Here is a 23,766-nt window from a genome sequence, read left to right on the forward strand (position 1 = left end):
ATGTCCTTTGTCCTAGTGATTTTTGTGTCAATAGCGCTTTTATTCCATTGACTTCATTTTAGTTTGTGTTGCGCATTTTAATGTGTTCTTTTTAAAGTCTAATGTAAAGTACGTATCTATATCTGTCCTAGCAAGCAATGCCTTATTCCTTTGTCTCCTGTATTTTTTTCTTATTTTATTCCAAAATAAGGCATTGCGAATCAGATCCACTGATTGTTTTAATCTCATACTCATTTTCCATCACCATTTTTTAAACTCTAGTCAGTGGATACTGTTGTAAACAAGGTTGGGTTTACAAAAACACAACTTCTTTATTTACTTCACATGTAAAATTACAATATTTATACTAACAAAACTGAAAGTTATCTCGAAGCAAATTGAAGTATGAATTTGGAAAAAGTGTCTGTCTTTGTACACTATATACACGTTGGAGTATTCACGTTCACTACTATTTCGGAAAGATAGTCCTTGTGACATGAAAAGTTCTTGATAGTCGAAAACTATCAGAAGCACTGACGTAAATATCTCAGAGAGTCCTTCCTTGTTGAAGTGTCTGAGTTCATTAACGTAAGTTCAATGACTGAAGAGTTCCTACTTAGCAAAACTAAGTTGATAATGGGAGCTTGCATTAGCTAGGGAATGATAGTGGCATATAATGGTAAGACTGGGCATGGACAGCGGAATAGGTAAGAGGAGCGGTGACCCGAGGTGAGACCTCTTACTGCCAGAAATTCAGTCCACCTGGCCGAAGCACATTTTCAAGAGGAGTAGCCTCCGTGCTCGACGTAGGGTGTATTCTGGAGCTGGACACCGGGGTCAGTGGACGTCTGGACAGACTAGGAGCTCCTTTTTATAGCACACACGACGTTCCAGGCACGCGCACTGAGAGCTGCGCGTCGAGGCTCGAAGAATAACACACTGGCACGCGTGTAGCTGGCTGGCGGATCGAGAAGGGAGCGACGGACATACAACAGATACGTTTTAAAATTTTAACTGTCATGTATCCTGTCGTCCATCTCGTTCCATTAGGGGCCGATGACCTTCGATGTTAGGCCCCTTAAAACAACAAGCATCATCATCAGATAAATTATCGCCTGGCTGAGTGGCTCAGACGGTTAAGACACTGGCCTTCTGACCCCAACTTGGCAGGTTCCGTCCTGGCTCAGTCCGGTGGTATTTGAAGGTGATCACTTTCGTCATCCTCCTGGCGGTAGATTTACTAGCACGTAAAAGAACTCCTGTGGGACAAAATTCCGGCCCCTAGGCGTATCCGAAAACCGTAAAAGTAGTTTCTGGGACGTAAAGCAAATAACATTCTTATTAGGTAAATTATCAAACATCAATACCATTAAATAAATATAATAATAGACTAATAATAATAATGCTTCCAATTGAGAGAGAAGACGACTGTCAACTCTGCACAATCCAGTAACCTAGCGCGTTATCACGATGAGAGTGGAAATTCTCATGTTTCGTTAACCGCTGATTTCCGTGCATCCAATCATTGAAGTCAGTTGTTACAAATTGAGATGTCCATCCAAAAAGTTTACAAGGAGCACAAAAAACAGATCATTGGCTTCAGGAATAAACCAAATATTCACGTTTTAATGCCTCCATTTAAAAGCTTTCTTTCAAACAGCACGTTTGTCCGAAATCGCTAAATTGTCTGGATATATCCGTGTAGAATTACAGAAAATGTTGAATCTGTTTCACTCCACTTTTACCATAGTAGTCTCTAGGAACATTACTGAAAAGCCAAATATGTTTTAATTGTTTGGTTTAAAAGTACTCTTGCGTTGTACTAGATAGTCTTGACTATTTTCACTTACAGTTCCAACAGCAGACCAATGGATACACAACTAAAAATGGGCGTAGACGTATCGAAGTTTTGTGTGGAGTTACCATTTTTTTTCGTCATTGCATGAGAACTTGCTGAGTTATAGTTTGGTCCCTGTGGAAAGCAAATCTAATTTTGGTGTTTGAGAGAACAATTCATTTTCCCCTCTCTTCTTCTCATCTGCGCCACTTACCGTAATTGTTTTCGACCATCCATGTGTGCGTAACACGAAAAACGCTTACTAAAACTCTCAAAAATGAATAAAAATGGCTTTCACAGATTACTCCAAAAATCTCATATTCTATAACTGACAACATTAGGTAATAGTTTCATTTGGAAGGAAGTTCCAATTTTAATTAATCCATTCATTAATGGAAAAGACTCACAAAAATATAATAGTCTGACAACATTAGTGGACACTAGATCATTTCAACGTACATCAGGTGATTTCTGTTTATAAATTTCCGTTGCTGGTCAATAATAACATTTCGCTCGTGGCGAGTAACAACGCCAGCGGAGGCACTAACAATAATAGCTGACCTACATTAAAACATAAACAAACCAAAAGACCAGCTGACAAATGAGTCAGGTATAACATTAATATCTCAATAAAAGAAATGAATGTAAAATCAAGGCAATACTGAAAGCTTAAATACAATCTCAATATCACTAAAACATAAATCAAGTCTGTACTGGGTTTATACCCGATAGCTTTCGAAGAAAGAAGCGGTGGACCAAGAGAATGGGGCTTGAAGGCACGATAAGTTTGCCAGATAATAATTTATTATATAAAGGAAGCTTGCCTTACTTCAGTATACAAAGTTAAACAAGACCAGGGACATGTCCCAATTTAAAGTACCACACTAAAAGAATTTAAACACATGTGACCAGCACAATTTACTGATTAATATAACATTCATTAGAAACCGAGGGGTCTAGCCCTGTAAACAATACATGATTTACTTCACCAACACCTGACTTAGGGTCTCCTGGTATGTCAATCTGCTGAATAGTACCAAGGTTCTAGATCATACCAGTATAATCTTTACTTAGAAAACTACGCAAGAGCGTTTGCCACCAAAGTGTCGTACATAACAGCAAGAACTTTAAATACATTCTACTTGCTCAATACATGATAGCCTTCTGGTCCCATCTCGCACTCAATTATTTCACACATTGACCAAAACTCTTTAAAGTTCTGAGACCGGAATAGTTTACGCTAATACAATTTTAAAACATTGTCTAAACGTGATCCGTCCCATACAAGAGGACAACATAGCAAAGAACACAGGTCTACAGACCTTAAAATACCTCTATCATACATACTATATTTTAAGTGACAACTTGCGCGGGGCGAGGAGCTATTGGAAACTTACGTAAACTAGAGCTTTAACATGAAATTCTTTAAAACTGCAATCCGCTTCCTCAACTTCGATAACGCGCTACACAAGGGGGTAACTGTCTAACGTCTTACCTCCACGTCTGGTGAGTCCTCGGTTCGAGGCCGCGGCGGGACCGGCTGCAAATGTGCAGCGAGCAAGTCAGTCAGTCGGAATCAGAATGACGGCAAGGTGCAGCGAGCGCTCGCCTGCCCAGCAGGGAGAGGCGCGCGCGCACTCAAGGGGGAGGGGAGTTTTCTCACCAGACGTGCAGGCAAGAGGAGGATAGCCAACCTAAGATAGAAAACACCCCAGGACGGGAAGAAACTTCCCTTTATCCTGGGGCCATGAGGGCATGAGGACAACGTTTATTTAAGGAAGGGCAATGCAAAAACATAATACAACATGACATATATAAATAACACCTAAATTAAAACAGCTTGCAAGCACAATTACACTGATAAAATAAAACGAAGAGTGAAAGAAATCTTCTTCACGGTACAGATCTCCCCCCTCAAAACTCCAAACAGGGTGTAAAGTTGCATAGAAGACCTTGGTTTGCGTAGAAAAGATTGTCGTTCAGGAGTAAGTTCCAGACCGCCAAACAAGGTGGTCGTACATGCGACGAACATAACATTTCAGGCCACGTCACACCTCCCAGGATAACATTTCCTTTCATGTTTCGGAGAAAGGTTACCAGCAATCTGGAGAGTAGAGTCCAATGCCCAGCGGCGCCGAGCGATGTAATAGTGTTTTATTCCATAGCCCAGTTGAAAATTCCATCAGGACGAAAAAAGCCTGAGTGGCAAGCAACCTCCATATGAAGATCAATCCAGGGAGCGTGGTAGCCCTGGGGCTCAGTGCATAAGAAGTGTGCATACTAGCCGTAAGGAACGGCTGCCGGAGACGTGGAAGCCGACAAGAGGCTCAACTGAGGGGCACTCTCAGAGAGCAAACGGCGAGGCAGAAACTCCAGGCAACTGGAAAATAAATGCAGAGCCAACAGTATGTTTCTCCAACATCCCAATTTAAGGGGAGGGACGGGCACAGAGAGGGGAGAGCGACCGCACACAGAATAACCGAGCACAGACGTGGAGGTAAGGACCATACCCAAAACCCAATAGGGTGGGGAGGGTAATACAGGAAAGGATGAGGAAGCGGAAGCATTACAAATTCAAACAATAATTTAATTTAACGCCCCATAAACATAAACACAGTTTACCTTAGAAATACCAAGAAACCCCACACTACAATACAGAAGCAAGGCAATCTCGTTCTACTTTAAACAAAGGAAACTTAAGCGGGCTTAACCTGCGAGAGGTGGACCCTAAAAACTCTTCCGTCACTGGGGTCTCTGAGAAGTAGAGTTACGGGAGTAAGAAAATCCACTACCGTACAGGGCCCCCGAAACCGAAGAGCTAATTTACCAGAGGGGGTGAAATTCTTCACAAATACACTGTCACCGACGGCGACGCTCGAGGGGCTACGCCCCTGATTATAACGCTCCTCTTTCTTCAAACGGTAACTCTTAAGATTATTCAAAGCACGCTTCCAGGTGGCCCTAATGTTAGGGGGGTCGATGTTCTCAGGCAATAGTTTACCAATGCTCCACAAGTTGCATAAGGGAGAATTAGGGACAAACGAAAACATTAAGGAGAAGGGGGTCGCCTTATGGGCCTCATGATTAGCCGTATTAAAGGCGTAAGCCAACCAGGGAATCGAGGTGTCCCACCTCAAAACATCTTCATGGTGGAAGGCAATGAGGGCAGAACGCAAATTACGGTTGACCCTTTCGGCGTACGAAGGTTGGGGATAGTACGCCGAGGTGGTAACATGAGATATGGAAAGACTAAAACAAAACTTTCTGAATAGGTTGGAAGTAAAAGCTTTAGCGTTATCTGAAACTAAAACCTGGCAGGGACCAAAGACGGAAAAAATAGACTTCAAGCACCTTACGGTAGTTTCAGCGGTAGCGAGTTTAGTTGGGAACAGCCACGTAAAACGAGTAAACCCGTCAACACAAACCAAAACGAACCTGTTCCCATCTCCCTTAGATTTAGGTAAGGGTCCAACGAAATCGATGAAAAGACGCTGCATGGGGCGCGTAGCTTGAGTAGAGGAGAGAAATCCTACCTTTGTATTCAACGCAGGCTTACTAACTCTACAGATTTTACAAGCCTTAACCAACTCCCGTACTTCACCATCTAGACCCTTCCAAATGAAATTCTCCCTGATTCTCTCCCTCGTTTTGAACACTCCCAGATGCCCCGCAAGAGGAGTCTCATGATAATATTTAAATATCATGGGTACTAATATAGCAGGTACCACCACCTTCATCTTTTGGTCGTGCCTAGCGGGACAACAGAGGACCCCATTTCTCAGAACATACGGAGGGAGGTGTTTCCCACTCTCCAAATCTCGCACAATGGGACCTAACACCGGATCTTCGCTTTGAAACTTGGCAACATCATGGTACAAAAGCGGGGTGTCAGACAAAATCGCGCCCGTAAGGGTCGGTGAACCATTAAGCAGGGGAAGGGACGAGTCGTCGTCTTGAACCTCAGGATGACCAAACATACGACTCAAGGAGTCAGCCAAGACATTATCGGTGCCCCGAATATGACGCACGTCAAACTGGAACGCCGAAATTCGAATCGCCCACCGAGCTAATCGACCAGTTTTCCTTGGCCTACCTAACACCCAGCTCAATGCCTGGTTATCCGTCTCGAGCTCGAATTTTACATGCTCCAAGTACATACGGAATTTTTCAAGAGCGAATAATACAGCCAACCCTTCCAGCTCATAAATCGAGTACTTAGACTCAAGGGGCGAAAGCGTCCTAGACGCATAAGCAATCGGACGTCTCCCAAACTCTGACTCTTGCAACAATACAGCCGCTACCGCAGATGAAGAGGCATCGGTTTGCACGATAAAGGTTTTAGAAAAGTCTGGCACCGCCAAGACCGGGGCATTCGAAATGGCTAACTTAAGGTCGTCGAAAGCCGCTTGTTGGGACGGACCCCACTCAAATTTTACCCCTTTACGACGCAACAAATTAAGCGGAGCCGCACGCTTAGCCAGATCCGGGATAAACTTCCGAAAGAAATTGATCATGCCCACAAAGCGAGCAACTCCTTTCACATCGTTCGGAGGACGGAACTCACGAATCGCCTGTGTACGTGACAGATCCACAGAGACGCCCTCAGCCGACACAATGTGCCCGAGGAAGGACATCTGCGGTTTCGCGAAAGAAACCTTAGACAGCTTGACGGTCAAGCCGGCGTGGCGAAGACGAGTCAAGACTTCACGTAGATGTAAGAGATGGTCTTCAAATGTCTCAGAGTACACAACGACATCATCTAAATAATGATAAAGGTACTCGAACTTGACGTCCGAAAAGAGCTTATCCAGGGGCCTCGTGAGCACAGCGGCTCCAGTAGAAATTCCGAAAGGCAGGCGGCAAAATTCGTATAAATTCCAATCGGTGGCGAAGGCGGTCAAATGGCGCGATTCTTCCGCGAGAGGAATTTGATAATAGGCTTGGTTTAAGTCTAACACGGTGAAATACTTGGCCTTCTTAAACCAAGAAAAGCACGAGTGCAAATCCGGGAGAGGAACCGACTGTAATACAATCTTCTTATTCAAAACCCTGTAATCCAAAACAGGCCTAAACCCACCTTGAGGTTTAGGGACGAGAAAAATAGGTGACGAATAGGCAGACGTAGAAGGCCGAATAATTCCCTCCCGAAGCATATTATCGACAATCTCCTTCAAAGCCTTCATCTTAGGAGGGGAGAGCCGATAAGGGGGAATCCTGACGGGGATCGAATCCAAGACCTCAATTTTATATTCTAAGATGTTTGTCATGCCTAATTTTTCCGTGAATACATCAGAAAAGGTATTACACATCTCCCTAATACTCTGCGCCTTTTCCTCAGGTAGATGGCTAAGATCACACACCATCTCACTCTGAGGGGGCGTGACAGAAAATATCGAAGCAGAATTAACGAAAGTTAACGGAATCTTCACCGTCTCACAAAACTTAAACCAGCAGGAACGGTCCTGGAGGTCCAATACTAATCCAGAATAGGAGAAAAAATTCGTCCCCAAAATAACAGGGCACGACAAATTTTTTGCAACATAAAAAGAAAACCTCCAAGTAAAATTGGAGACACGGACTTTACATTTAACCAAACCCATAATCTCAACTTTAGAGGAATTAGCAGAAACGCAAGTAATGGAAGTGGATTCTAAATTGGAAAACTTACAAATAGTTTTATGAGCGACATACCACTGCTCACTAAGCAGAGAGACTACACTGCCAGAGTCCAAAAGCGCAGAAACAGGCTCGTTGCCAAGTTCGACCTTAATAAAAGGGACACATCCTCTAACATCAGCGGAAATGCGCGAACACTCCACCGGACACGTAATAGAGCACTGATTTAGCGGGACATCTTTACTGCGGTTATCCAAGGGGGTTCCATCGGTGAAAGAATCCACACTGGCCCCCTGTCCTAGTCAACTGGAACTCGGGTTCGCGGTACAACGTCTCGCCACATGTCCAGCAAGGCCACAGCGAAAACAAATGACACTGCCACTGCTAGGAGAAATGTTCACCTCAGGTGCCACACAAGGTGGCCGCGCGCCCAGCGTACGAGAAGGACAGCGGTTTCGTAAATGATCAACGGACCCACAGGCATAGCATTTCCTAGAATTAACCGGCTTTCGTAACATAGGGGTACTAGCAACTTTAGCTGGCAAAGACTCACTACCCGTACGTAAGGAGTCCGCATGGCGAACCCCTTCGGCCGAGACGACCATAGCTTCCAATTCAACGAAGGAGTGGGGGTGAGCCACGAAACACAAACAAGACCTATAGATGGGCGAAATCCCCTCCACAATCGTAGCAACCATCTGCTCTTCAGAATAATCGAGAGCAAACACCCTCGCATAAAATCTAATATCAGAGATAAAGGCAGATAATGATTCCTCCATACGTTGTACCCTGAAATAAAACTTCTGAATAAATGAATTGAGAGCCCTAGATGGAATATAATGGGTCAATAGATACGCATGAAACTGCTGAAGGGACATTTGCTCGGCAATAGCACTGACGATTTTTTGAGAAAGCACACCATCCGTATGTGGGTATATAATCTGTAAAACTCGAACATGCGATAACCCGAAGACTGAAACGTGATCTTGAAATTCGACGAAAAATCGAAGAAAAGACACCGCGTCACTAGCCGAATTGACAGAGTACCGGAGAGCCCCCTTTAACATTAATGTCAGCGGGTGAGGAATGCTAGAAAAGGCAGAAACATAAGACGGTACGGTGGGCCGTACAGATTGCTGATCAGTAAACGCACCATTCTCCGTAGGTTTACTTAGCTCCTCTCCAAGTAAAATAGAACTGGCAGGAACCGACTTAGATTTAGTTACCGAATTAGAAAGCCATTGGTCAATTTTCTCTAAGAGATTAAGCGCATTAGTCTCCAATCCCTTAACCTGGCTTCTTATTTCCTCGCCTAAGTCCAAGGAGAGGAGGTCTCCGATACGATGGACATAGTGAGTCAAGCGACCTTGAACTCTTCGAAGCTGATGATGTGAAGCGACATCACTTTCTAAGAAATCGATTACTGAAAGAATATCAGAAAGATTCGCGTCAATCAGGACCGCAGCAGACCCGACCTCGTCGTCAGTGCATTGAGGGACAGAAATAGCCCTATCTAAACTTGACCTTAATAACGCTTCATCGCCCTTCACTGTACCTCTGGATTCAACATTACGGATTTTTAGCTCATATAGTAGCTCCTCCTTTCGGAGCGCCCCCGGGTAGGGAACGTCATGAGTAGACATTTTAAGAAAGGCCAAAACTCAAGAACTACTCTGACGAAAGAACTTCCAGACTCCACCCCTACACAAGGTTAACTGCCAAGTATAAGTAAGATAAGCCCCATTCAACCACGCTTTGCTACCAGAGTTTGTACTGGGTTTATACCCGATAGCTTTCGAAGAAAGAAGCGGTGGACCAAGAGAATGGGGCTTGAAGGCACGATAAGTTTGCCAGACAATAATTTATTATATAAAGGAAGCTTGCCTTACTTCAGTATACAAAGTTAAACAAGACCAGGGACATGTCCCAATTTAAAGTACCACACTAAAAGAATTTAAACACATGTGACCAGCACAATTTACTGATTAATATAACATTCATTAGAAACCGAGGGGTCTAGCCCTGTAAACAATACATGATTTACTTCACCAACACCTGACTTAGGGTCTCCTGGTATGTCAATCTGCTGAATAGTACCAAGGTTCTAGATCATACCAGTATAATCTTTACTTAGAAAACTACGCAAGAGCGTTTGCCACCAAAGTGTCGTACATAACAGCAAGAACTTTAAATACATTCTACTTGCTCAATACATGATAGCCTTCTGGTCCCATCTCGCACTCAATTATTTCACACATTGACCAAAACTCTTTAAAGTTCTGAGACCGGAATAGTTTACGCTAATACAATTTTAAAACATTGTCTAAACGTGATCCGTCCCATACAAGAGGACAACATAGCAAAGAACACAGGTCTACAGACCTTAAAATACCTCTATCATACATACTATATTTTAAGTGACAACTTGCGCGGGGCGAGGAGCTATTGGAAACTTACGTAAACTAGAGCTTTAACATGAAATTCTTTAAAACTGCAATCCGCTTCCTCAACTTCGATAACGCGCTACACAAGGGGGTAACTGTCTAACGTCTTACCTCCACGTCTGGTGAGTCCTCGGTTCGAGGCCGCGGCGGGACCGGCTGCAAATGTGCAGCGAGCAAGTCAGTCAGTCGGAATCAGAATGACGGCAAGGTGCAGCGAGCGCTCGCCTGCCCAGCAGGGAGAGGCGCGCGCGCACTCAAGGGGGAGGGGAGTTTTCTCACCAGACGTGCAGGCAAGAGGAGGATAGCCAACCTAAGATAGAAAACACCCCAGGACGGGAAGAAACTTCCCTTTATCCTGGGGCCATGAGGGCATGAGGACAACGTTTATTTAAGGAAGGGCAATGCAAAAACATAATACAACATGACATATATAAATAACACCTAAATTAAAACAGCTTGCAAGCACAATTACACTGATAAAATAAAACGAAGAGTGAAAGAAATCTTCTTCACGGTACAAAGTCCATCGCATATTAGTATTCCACGAACCTGCTACGCAGGCGTAGCAGGGGGAGAGGTGATACTCCCACGTGGCGCGTCCCAGGTGTCGGATAGGGGGTCCTAACCGGCTTGCCGGCGGACTTGAGGGAAATAAAATACCTCTCGCGGACCAAACACATCACACCCTGCGGGTGGGGGACGCACATGTAGAATACACCTGCGGTATCTCCTGCCTGCGAGGCGACTAAAAGGGGCGACCAAGGGGAGATTGAATTAGAACCATGAAACTACTTTTGATCCATACCAACACGTGGGGAACACCATTGGTTGCCTTTACTTGCGAGTAGTACCACTATATTCGGTACACAATAAGTTTGTGATTAGTAGCAACAGAAGGGGTTCAGTGTGGTTTGCCAGTACCCATGCGTCGTGCCCATGTGCGCAACACCGCGGGTCTGGGCGTAGCCTGTGAGTTGTACCGCTATATGAGCGGCACCGTTGGTCAGCGTTGCTTGTGATTACTACCCACCATGTTGAGGAACAGCACGGGATAGTGCGAGTCCCTGTGGTTAGTACACTCGGTGAGGAGCCTTCTAGGTCTGCGTTGGCTATGAGCGGCGCCGTGGGTCGGCGTTGCCTGTGACTGGTCCCCACCATGTTGAGGAACACCACGGGATATGGCGCGTCCCTGTGGTTAGTACACTCGCTGAGGAGCCTTCTCGGTTTGCGTTGGGTTTGAGCGGCGCCGTGGGTCAGCGTTTCCTGTGATTGGTCCCCACTATGTTGAGGAACACCACGGGAATGTGTGAGTCCCTGTGGTTAGTACACTCGGTGAGGAACTTTATCGGTTTGCGTAGGCTATGAGTGGCGCCATTGGGTTAGGAACACCATAGGTCTGCGTAACTTGTACGATGTACAATACTTGTGAGTAGTACCATCTTGTGTGGAACACCGTGAGTCTTCGCTACTTTTGATTAGTATCCCAACATGACAAATACCATGGTTCTACTTTACTCGCGACGTGTACCATTCTGTGGGGCCTTAGACGTGAATTTAGCACCCCTTCAGACATCAAGCATCATTGTGCTTTATCAATGGTCCCTTGGTCAGTAATACTCTAATTCACTACCTTCTTTGTGAGGCTGATCCACTGTTTTTTTGTTTTTGTTTGTTTGTTTGTTTGTTTGTTTGTTTGTTTGTTTCTGTTGGGTTCGTGTCCATCCATTAATTCTTCATGACATTTTTTATTTTATTTTAGTCAGTGGATGAATTTGAATTTTTCGTTCTTTCATTTCGTACCATTAGGGGCCAATGACCTCGATGTTAGGCCCCTTTAAACGACATGCATCATCATCATCATATATATTTTTGATGCCGTAATAAGCTGGCGAAAGTAAAGTTCAAGTGGGGCAGATGGCCGAATGAAGAATTTAATGTCAAAATAACATTATGATAAAACTTGCTCACCGGATAACCTGATGAAAATAACAGTCCATATGGTAAATGACAATATAGAACTTAGTAGTTGTATGGGTGCTTCCACCACTCCGTAACGAAGGCAGACTCAATTTTTAGAGCGGTGGAGCGAGATTATATAGTCGTACAAAAACGTCGAGAAGAATAGAGAAGTTGAAAGCCAGCATATTTCAGAAACGTCATAATCACGTGTCCATTAGAGGTTAGCGCAAGCGGAGAAGGCGGTGCGTGGAGAAGAAGATGACGTCAGGATCACGTGATGAACAGAGTAGGCAGACGACAGGTGAGCATAGCAGAAGAGTGAGTGAAGCAGTGGTGGCGTGATCGGCGAAAACCAGCATGCGAATGTAGGAAGTATACGTAGCAGTAGCGGAGATCGTAACAGGGGTCTGCAGGGAAGTAACTCTCAACCGACGTCATTGAGAACCTCCTGAACTGGGCTATAATCATTCGCCCCATGGACCCAGTCTAGATCAGCCATTACGAGAGGAGCTTTTCTGTTTACTTTCAGGTCACCCGACTACCAGGATGGAGAAGCTGCCCTGCCAATCGGTAGCCAGGAGGCAGCCACCCAGATGTCACAGGGGACGTCTACAGTCAAGACGCAGACATCCAGGAGGTAGAGGCACAAGCAGGTGGGAACGGACCCACGCTTCTTGGCTCCTCCGGAACCGAGGACCGAGGAGGACGGCGGTGCTTCCGAGCGCCGCGATGGTGCGACCCAAGTTGATTTTTTGTACTTCATGAAGTACACGCAGACTAACAAGGCCGCCAACAAGGAACGTCCACCATCTGCACGGGCCACCCAGAGAAGGCCCACCACCCGGGTGCAAACCAGGTGAGCGACCCCGGCGGCGGAATACAGCATGGACACGGACGCCCCCGGGCGTTTAGAGGCTCCTACCGAGGCCTGGCCTGCACCTGGTTCACGATGCAGGCATCCACATGCGCCCTACACGACAGGGAATGCACAGAGATGCCAGCAACGAGCGACGCCGCCACCGCCGCCAGCCAGGAGGGAGAAGACGGCCCTGCTGCGGGGCCACACCACGATCACCAGGCCAGGAGGAGGGCTACCAGGACGCGGCCTCTTCCCCCGCCGAGAAGAGACCACCACCGCCAGGAAGCAGACGCCGCCCCCGGACCAGGAGGGAGAAGGAAAAGAAGACAACCACGTCGGTACACCAGGAGAGGGCCACCCAGTCGCAACCCAGGACTGCTCTTAGGAAGGCAGTCGAACGAGGAGCCAATCAGGAGTGGACCTCAACGGGTAGCGGCAGACAGGTGAGAACAGAACGTCCCCCTCAGCAGTACTTGCAGGGTTTCCGCTTTTTGAGGTGGGGCCACCGTCAGATTAGCTATGGGCTCCAAGTGAGGTGCAACCGCTGTGGTGGCGATCACCATTACACGGCCTGCACTACACTTAGGGAGGCGCCGGTGTGCGCCAACTGCGCGGGGGCCACCCGGCCTCTCATCGCCGTTGTCCTGTATACCGGGCCATGGCGCGGGCAGAGAGAAAGGAGGCCTGGCGCCATGTTCCGCATCCATCCAGCAGGTCTCCGCCTCGGCGAGCTTGGCCTCATTCTCCGGGATCGGAGACTGGGTACGAAGGATCCCAAGGGAGTCGGGCGGTGCGACAGGCCCTAGTGGCTATTGCCGCATGGCTCGTCAACCAGCAAGGCCCGCGCTAGCCACAGCAGTGGCCAGAAGGACTGATCCCCTGAATAACTGGACTGGCGAGGAATAGGGTTTTGACTTGTGCATGATACTTATTCCCAACTAACGCAATTACCTGGAACTCTCTAGAACCACATCCTTGCATGTGCTGTTTACAAAATGTTAGGTTTTACATGTAGGTTTCTTTCTATTTCCGCCTGTGTGGTTTTGTCGTGACCCTTATTACCCGATTACACCGCTATTGATACCCAGCAACCACATCTGACCTGGTAACATGCTGAGCATGGGGACAGGCAGATACTCCTGTAGTATTACATTTCCACTCCTCCCTGTTATCTTTTTCTTCTTAGAACTAATAGCATGTCGGAGGCAATGTAGAAAAGTGTCGATTGCCACGCGGGGGGGGGGGGAATACGGCGCCCCCGGAAAAAAAAGTCGAGAGAAATGCCGATTGTGATGACGGAGCACCGAATAGCAGTGGCGAAGTGAGCTAAGTCCAGTGCACAGAGGAGGAAGGTGTAACGTGGAGAACACCGAGTGAGTGGAAGGAGAAGCAGAAGAAGACGACGAGAAGGACTGGGTAGGGGAAGAGACCTAAGTTTAAAAGAATTGTGGGGTAAGAAAAATAAGGGGCAGGACGGGAAGGGGGTAAAGAGAGTTGCAAAATGGTCAGAAAGGAGAATAAGGGAGCCGAAAGAGAAGGAGCGAGGGTAACAAGAAGTAAAGCGACCAATGTAACAGATCGAAACAGGTATAATGGAGGAAGGGGAGAGGACGGAGAGGGGAATAAAAATTACGTTGAAAGATAGGAATGTAAATACTGAAGGCGTGATAAGCAAATTGGGTGACGCGATGGTGGTAAAATTAGTGGAGTTTTGATATTTGGCCCTTTTGGAGACATGGTTGGAAGTAGGGAAGAGTATATCGTGAAAGGGGTTTGAGGTAAGGAACGTAACGAAAAGGAAACAGGGGCGGAGGGGAAGAAAACCAGGTGGAATAACATTATTAATAAAGGAAAAAATATGCGGTTTGATTGAAGTATTTGAAAATGAGATAGACGAGGTGATTTGTATTAGGTTTATGCTAGATGTTGGAGAGGCAAAAGAGGTATGCCTGGTTTTTTATATAACAACCCTAGAGCCTCGGCATATGCGAATGATGTTTCTTTGAGGAGCTGAGAGGAAATTAGCGGGATTAGTGAGAAGTATGAAGAAGATGGGATGATATTTATGGGAGACTGGGAAGCAAGAATAGAAGGCTTAAGTCCAGCATATAACAAAGAGGGGAAGATAATAATGAGGGGTGAGAGACGGAGTTAAGATGAATGAAAACCTACACCCTGTTTTCCAGTCAGTGATCGGGTCAGGGATGAATGAATGAAGCCCCCATCTTGCGGTGAGGATAGGAATTGTGCCGGCTGCTAAAGCCTGTCGCACTCTTCTGGGATAATGATAAATGACTGACAGATGAAATTAATTGATATTGGAGAGTTTTGCTGGAGTGAAAGATGGCACGGAAAACCGGAGTGGTGTGTACCTGCGGCGACCATCTTACCGTGGTGCACATCTTTACGGAGTGTGTGGACCTGGTCGATCTGCGCCGTAGTCTTAACCTTCCGAGTACTATCTCCCTTATCTTGCGTGATGACGAGCAGTCAGCAGACCTCGTCGTCCGCTTTATGAGGGATAGTGGACTGTTTTATCGTGTGTGATGCTGTCCTTTGTCCTAGTGTGTTTTGTGTCACTTGCGCTTTTATCCCATTGACTTCATTTTAGTTTATGTTGCGTATTTTAATGTGTTCTTTTAACGTCTCACGTAAATTATGTACTACCAGGCAATGCCTTATTCCTTAGTTTTCCTATATGTTCTCTTATTTTAGTAGAAAATAAGGCATTGCGTATTAGATCCACTGATTGTTTTAATCTCGCCCTCATTTTTCTCCACCATTTTTTTAAACTGTAGTCAGTGGATACGTTTTTTAAAATTTTAACTTCATCTCTCATGTCGTTTATCTCGTTCCATTAGGGGCCGATGACCTTCGATGTTAGGTCCCTTTAAACAACAAGCATCATCATCATCATCATCATCAAAACCGGAGTACCCAGAGAAAAACCTGTCTCGCCTCCGCTTTGTGCAGCACAAATCTCACATGGAGTGACCGGGATTGGAACCACAGAGCCCAGCGGTGAGAGGCCGACGCGCCGCCGCCTGGGCCATGGAGGCTGCAGACGAAGTAAAGATATAGGAAGAAATGGATATGGGAAGAAACTGCTGGAACTCTGTACTTTCTGAATGGATGGTGAACTAGGGATAGAGAGGGGAAGTTGACTTATATTACGAGACAAAGAGGGACTGTTATTGATTTGGTAATCAGCTCAGAGGACATGTTGGCAAGAATAAATAAGATTCAGGTTGTGAACTGGGCTGAATCTCACCATGTCCTGGTATTTATAAACTTGAGGGGTATGTAGCATGGGGATTGGGAGCAGTGGCGGCTCGTGCTGAATTGTGTTGGTGGTTCTGCAATATGAGCGCCAGTCCATTGCAGTAAGTGTAATAGTGAAATCTAAATTCGCACTGCACACGAGAAGTGTCAGCTTATCTCGTGTGCAATCCGTTCTCCAATCCCGCGAATGCGTCTAATGGGCCCCTCTCTCTCCATGTCCTATCAGCTTTGAAGTTCCCGAAAATTTACAGAAAAAATGCAGGTAAACATACAGTACATCTCAATTTCTAAGACTCCCTGACTTCGAGTGGCTTCGACGATATAAAGAACCGACTTGTACAAAAAATACAATGGTTAAAATGTTACAGTCCGCCTCTGTGGTGTAGTGGTTAGCGTGATTAGCTGCCACCCCCGGAGGCCCGGGTTCGATTCCCGGCTCAGCCACGAAATTTGAAAAGTGGTACGAGGGCTGGAACGGGGTCCACTCAGCCTCGAGAGGTCAACTGAGTAGAGGTGGGTTCGATTCCCACCTCAGCCATCCTGGAAGTGGTTTTCCGTGGTTTCCCACTTCTCCTCCAGGCGAATGCCGGGATGGTACCTAACTTAAGGCCACGGCCGCTTCCTTCCCTCTTCCTTGCCTATCCCTTCCAATCTTCCCATCCCTCCACAAGGCCCCTGTTCGGCATAGCAGGTGAGGCCGCCTGGGCGAGGTACTGGTCATACTTCCCAGTTGTATCCCCGACCAAGAGTCTGAAGCTCCAGGACACTGCCCTTGAGGCGGTAGAGGTGGGATCCCTCGCTAAGTCCGAGGGAAAAACCGAACCTGGAGGGTAAACAGATGATGATGATGATGATGATAAAATGTTACAAAAATAAAGCATTTCTTCCCCTTACCGTACCGAAAATAATTCTGATCTAGTATCGAACAAAACAAACCAAACCTCATGACTGATTGGCCTTGGCCCACCACGCGACCGCTGCTCAGCTCGAAGGCCTGCAGATTATGGGGTGACGCATGGTCAGGGCGACGAATCCTCCCGGCCATTATTCTTGGCTTTCTAGACCAGAGTTGCAATCTCACCGTCAGATAGCTCCTCAGTTGTGCTGTAACCACATAGGTTGAGTGGACCTCGAACCAGCCCTCAGATCTAGGAGGTAAAAATCCGTCCTCGCCGGGAATCGAACCCGGGGCCTCCGTGTGAGAGGTAGTCACGCTACCAATAGACCGCAGGGCTTGAGATCTGTACACAACGTTTGCAGCCAGCTTTCTTAATGGAGGGGTAAATCGTGTGATGATACTAACGTTCCTATTTTCATGAATACCTCGCCTTCATCTGTACCATTACGGAGAAAAATCTTCACGATTACTTGTAAAGTGATCATTCCGGTATTGATCTAATTACGTTTACGGCTTGTCTCATTTTGCCAGCAGTATTACGTTTGTCGAAAAGAGGACACTTTAAACCCTTGAAATAATTATTTGCTACAGCGCGATCCAATAGCAAGAGGTAAACTCGGAGCAATGCCATTTCAATACAAATCGTCAAGGCCGTCCTTTCCTTTCACATTCTGTAAGGCAAGGTCGTCCCATAGAGGGTTGAGAGAGGAGAGAAGAGAGGGTGTGATTTACAGCCGCGCTCGGGGAGAAACTGTCAACAATTCCAAGTAGTGGCACTTCTCAGATGCAGAGCTCCTTCGAACAATATTATACCGTACACCAAGAAATGCAAGGCAAGTTTGTAGCTTTGCGAGGTGTTACGGATCCTTTTTTTACATGTGTAAATCGAACCACAGGACATATTTTAGTTTTGAATATACACATGCATTGGCCGGGAGTCGAGCTATGCCATCTTGGTTAGATACGGATAATTACACCACTATATTAGCATGCCTTATACCAGCAACATACGTATAAATAACATTAATTTCATACTGAACCATAAAAATAATTATTTAAACTGTAAACTCACCCTTTTTCTTGTAGATGAATTCCATGCGACGATCTTTCTGACGAACGAAGTGGTCTATGACTCGCTCATTAAAGCTGGGTATACTGGCCACAAATTCCCGTTCAATAGACAGCATGGATAATGCATTCAGTCTTTCTTGGCAAATGGTTGACCGGAGAAAGGTTTTTACTCGTTTCAGAGTAGAAAAGCAACGTTCGGCTTCTGATGTAGTCATTGGAGTTGTGATGAGAATGTCCAGCAGTTTAACAGTTTCTTTGAAAGTGTCACACAAATTATGTCTTAAAAAGTAATTTAATAATGGTGTCAGACCTTGGATATGGCTGAAATCCTTTCTCATGTACATTATCGACAATTCTGTTTGTAAACGATCTTTATCGAGCATTGGGTAATTTTGAACGGTGGTATTCAGTTCCTCGGTTGGAAAGTTCAAGGTATACTGTAGGAAGTTACCTGATAAGAATAGTGCTGAAGCTATTAAATGGCCGTTGAATTCGAATCGGTGCTTTACATTTCTTGTGATTACGTCACAAACTTCCAAAGCTGCAACGCGATGATCACTTACAGAATCGTCTGGGCGCTTACGTTTCGGGTCTTGGGAAACTGATTTCTTTGAAAGAATGTCTGCTTGATTCGTAATTCCATCCATGTTACTTCTTACCGACGATATACTTGTTTCAAAATATCTCAGCGACCTTTCGATATCATTAAGGTCAGTTTTTACTTTCTGTAGTTGATTGAATAATATATCAACATGGGGCATAACATGATGAAAAAATGTCAACCAAAAGATGAATTTGTCACTTTCTAACATTCTTTCTATTGCTGAAGCTTGATTAATGGTCGGCGTCTGTCGTGATTCTTCTTGTATTTCTTGCATACACTCAATGATATCACTTCGGTGTTCGTACACAACATTCACTGTGCGGCTTTTGAAATTCCATCGTGTAGGTGCAGAACGAGGTACCCTTCGCTGTACTATCTTATCCAGCACAGCAGTGCGTTGCGGAGAATTAGAAAAGAACGACGGTATTTCTTGTAAATTGGAAAAAAAATAACCTGACTTGCTTGTTTTGTGACGACGCTTGGGCCATTATTAAATTCAATTGGTGAGCATAACAATGCACAAAATGTGCTGTTGGATACTTCTCCTTGATTTTTGTTTGCACACCCCCATGCCTGCCACTCATGACATTTGCCCCATCATAACACTGAGCAATTAGTTTGTCTGAAGGAATGATCGGTAAAATTTCATTTAATATTGTTTGCGTGAGTGTTTCGGCATCAGAATCAGATGGTAAAATAAATCCACCAAAACGCTCAACTGGGCAACCATTTATGACGTACCGGTAAACTAAAACCATCTGACACTGTTGAGCGCAGTCACTAGTTTCATCGGCCATAATAGCAACAAAGGATGCCTGTCCTAATTCATGAGAAATTACATCACGACAAACTGCTAACATACTGTCCAATAATTCATTTTGGATGGTTTTAGACGTGCCTTTAAACTGCCTAGAACTTTCTAAATGTTCCCTTAACGTGCTATCCAAATCGGCACATAAATCAATCAAGCCATGAAAAATACCCCGGTTTAGTGAATCTTCTTTTTCATTATGACCACGCAAGGCTAGTTCAAAAGATCCACAGAATTTTATACAATTAAGTATTTTGGATAGAACATACCTATTTTTTGTGACATTCTCATTATGCATTTGAATGTTAATCCAATACGCAGAATCGAGTTGCTGTTGAATGTTCACAGTTCCTAACAATGCAAGTTCTGTCTGATTGTTCAAATGAGTCTTTGAATTTTCATGCTTCTTAATTTTTTCGCTTAGATGTACGAGATCTTTCACTCCAGTTTTTGACCATAAGGGCTCACCACTGAATAAAACGCATGGAAAGCAGAATAGAGCATTGGCATTGTTACAGCCACAAATCCATTTATTTCTATTATATATATCTTTATTAAAACGCCTTGTGTACGCTTTACCTCGACTGGAACCTGACACTTCTATTGTTAAATTCGGAAGGGGTCTCCCTTGTTCTTTAATTAGTAGTCTTTCCTCATAAGTTAATGCAGAAAATGGCTTCGACAACAAGTTCTTCACGACATCCATATTTCAACATGTAATAATTAAACTTCGCTTATTGGCCTACACAATGCTAAATAACTAATCTACTCTACCTGTGAATTTCTGCTGAGCACTTGCATAAAACTGACACCAAAACAACAATTTCTTAAATATATTTCCACTCACACGCTTTCTTAACAAAACTGCACTGGAAACTGGCGCGAAAAATCACAGCCTGGAACGTCTAATACAAACGAATAAGCCACCTGAGCTGCAAGGCATGCAGTACAAACAGAACCTTATGTGCTTATGGGCGACTCCTAACTACCGTTTTCTCCGATACGTGGCTAAAAGTGTGGTTCTCATGCTTTCTTCACAGAGCTGGCGTTCACAGTCCCGAACAAGGTTGCCAGATCGCCAGATCACTAGTAACCGAATGGCTGTCAGTCTTTGGCTCAATAACAACACAGCATGACAGATGGGATTGCTCATCGCTGTATATCACATCTTTCCACTCAGGTGGTTCTGCAGCTCTGCAGATCGTATTATGGAGCCGCACCTGATTGGGAGGAGTAAAACAGTTGAAAACCCTGGAAGGATTCATCAAAGCGAAAAGGGATGAGTTTGACTTACATGAGCAATCTGCTTTGAAAATAGGTGGGTGTGATGTTCCAAGCTACTCAAGAGTAAGAAAACGGAAAATATTTGCAGATGAAACACAGGGGATTGAAGGAGATCTAGATGCAAGAACAAATTTCAAAAATAATGTGTTCCTTAAAATAATGGACACACTCATAGGAAACTTAGCAAGAAGGAAAGAAGCAAACTAAGTCGTAGCTTCCAGATTTCAAGTGTTACCTCTACTATTGACTTTCTCATCCGAATCATCAGAAGTGAAGAATGCTGCTTTGAAACTTAGTTCACTGTGCCCTGAAGACATCAGGGAAGATTTTGTAAATCAGTGTGTACGCTTTGAAATGTATGCTGAACTCCAGAAATTCCAAAACTTACCTAAAGTGTATTCTTACATTAAGCAAAACAATTTATCAAGTACTTTTCCCAACCTTGAAATTGCAATTAGGATGTTTTTGACCTTCTCAATCACCAACTGTACTGCAGAAAGGAATTTTTTAGTTTTAAACAGAGTGAAAAGAGGGCAACTCTTCTTAATGAAAAGTTAAGATCCTTAGTCCTTATGTGTACTGAAAAAGATTTAACTTTGAGAACCAACTTTGATGAAATTGTTCAAGAGCTCGCTACGAAAAAAATCAAGGAAAAATCTTTTATGTAAAGTAGTATTCTATACAAGTAGCTTATAAACAAAAATTGTATTAAATTGATCGAAATTGTTACGGAGTATTCCGTGGTAGTTAGAGGTGAAAGAAGGTGCGGGTGTGAACGGGTCTCAAGCTACGAAATTAGAGTTCATGTAAAATTTAACAAGGTTATATTTTCTTTATAAAATCAAAAAAATAACAAGCATGGCAGGTACAGAGTAGCAAGGCCACTATTCGAGAATGTACAATTACAGAGTTACCGGATGGGCTCCGAGAGCCAAACCCACAATACTTGAACAATTAGCCCAATTTTACAATATACAGGAATTGAACAAAGGGGCAGAAGACCCCAATCATGCCCAGGAGCACTTGCTCCAAAATTACACAGTAAAGCCTGCTCGAGGCACACAGAAATCAAATTTCAAAAGAGCAATACGCTCTCAATGTTCTGGCCTATAAAAGACCACACCAAACTTGACTTTCAAGCTGTCCTCTAAGGACATAAACACAGGGGTAAGATACCCAACCTACTGAGGCCTATGAAATGAGAAAAGATTAATTACATGGCCTCTAAAATACCAATTTGAGAGGAGGCGAACTGCACTCCTAATGCATTTGTTTAAAAACCTAATCTGGCTCTAGGCCACTAATGCAAGGGCTAATCCCATACTACGGAGGTGACTTTAGAAAAGAACAATTTACATTACATTAAGGAAGAATCGGTTGTGAGAAATAAGTTCACCTCAACACAATACGAGTGGGAGCTCGAGAGGGTTAAGCACTCTCTATCCCAATATGTAGCTTAAAGGATAGAATAAATACAAGGTATCTTTACATTTTAGGGAAAGTTACATGGTGGAAACGCTTCGGACCCGCCCCGAGAGCTAAACTGCTGAGCTAGCAAGAAAAGAAGTTATTATACGGCCATTACCTTATTGTTGAACTGCTGCCCGAAGAAAGAGGCGCTTCCCGCCCCCTGCTAAGTACTTTACACACTAAAAGATGGAACAGAAGTGGCCCAGAGACACCAAAATCAGCAGTTTATATACTCTCGCGGAAAGTTCGAGGCGTTTCAGGGAAGAAAACACCCGCCCACAATCACTTTATTGGCTAGGGTACAGCAACATATCCTCTTTGGAGAAGATACACCTGATTGGTTAGAAATTAATTTTAAAAATTCGGGATTGGCTAAATACAAAACAAGGGGAAAGAAAGGGGTATACAGCCAACTTAAACAATAGCAGAAAGAAATTTAACAAGAAACAAACTTTTGAAATAAAAATTTCTCCAAAAAACAGTTCTTTCACTTCGCACTAGGGTGCACTATTGTTGATCTTCAGTAGTGTCCTCTAGAAGAGAAAGTTTACACTTATTACAATAGGGAAACAAAAATGCGTCGAAAACGACCCAGTTCAGAAACTACAACATTTCCCAGTAGTGACATCTTCTGAGAAACTTGAAAATTAATACCGTAGATAAAGTTCAGACTTCCTCCAGCAGAGGAGTTTCAATTGGCGCAAATTTTAAATAAGCGGCGTGGAGGTGTACCGCCCGGTACAGACCTCCCCCCCCCCCCAAAAGTTCCTCCAAGGGGTAACACAGAAGATCATAAACTTTTGTTTGAAAATAAGGTCCAAGTTATGATGTTGATATGGAGATTAATTGCAGAAGCATTTCTAAAAATTTTCTAAATTTGGTTTGATCCAGTTTCAAAATACTTGTAGTAACCGTTGAAGTAATGTCATTATGTTTGTAGGAATTGAATTCAGAAGAAAAACTTTTAATACTTGAAAGTGAAGAAAAATTTTCTAAGTCCACCAAATATTGCAGTAGAATTCCCAAGTGTAGTAATTGCTGATAGTAAATGTCCATGTAGTTGATTAAATTGGATGGCCAGACCGGCCGCTGCAGCTTGTGTCCAGACGAGGCCGCTCGGACCCCTCAAGTACCCTGAGATACCGCTCGCCCGCACTATGAGAGGAGTAGTGGTGTTGAAGCGCGCCGCGCCCGCGGTGAACATATACAGGCTGCGGGTCAGTAGCAGGTCGTGCGCCGCACATCAGCCTTGGCCGGGAGGAGGGCTCCGGCTCGCCGTGCACATGTCGTCCTCGCTGGAGTAGAGGGGGCCCTTCCTCTATCCCAGTCGCGGCACGGCGCCGCGCGGCTGCGGGGGCACTGAAACATTAAAGCTAGGCGGCAGAATTTGTTGGACAATCATCATTTTTTGAGGGCACAGGCTTAGTGGAGAGGTTGAGGGGCCAGCGGCGTGCAGATATCCATGGCATTTAATAAGCCACTGTGTAGTGTGGAGCAGGAGACGGGAGCGTGGTAATGGCCGTGGCAAGGACAGGATGGCAGTTTAACGGTTCGGGGCAGGTTTTACAAAAATGCTTACATATAAAACAAAATATTATAGAAGGTGCAGAAAGCCTTAAAAGTGAAACTAAAAAAAAAAATATAACCTTCAT

This window comes from Anabrus simplex, chromosome 4 (genome assembly GCF_040414725.1).
Source record: "Anabrus simplex isolate iqAnaSimp1 chromosome 4, ASM4041472v1, whole genome shotgun sequence".
Classification (NCBI taxonomy): domain Eukaryota; kingdom Metazoa; phylum Arthropoda; class Insecta; order Orthoptera; family Tettigoniidae; genus Anabrus; species Anabrus simplex.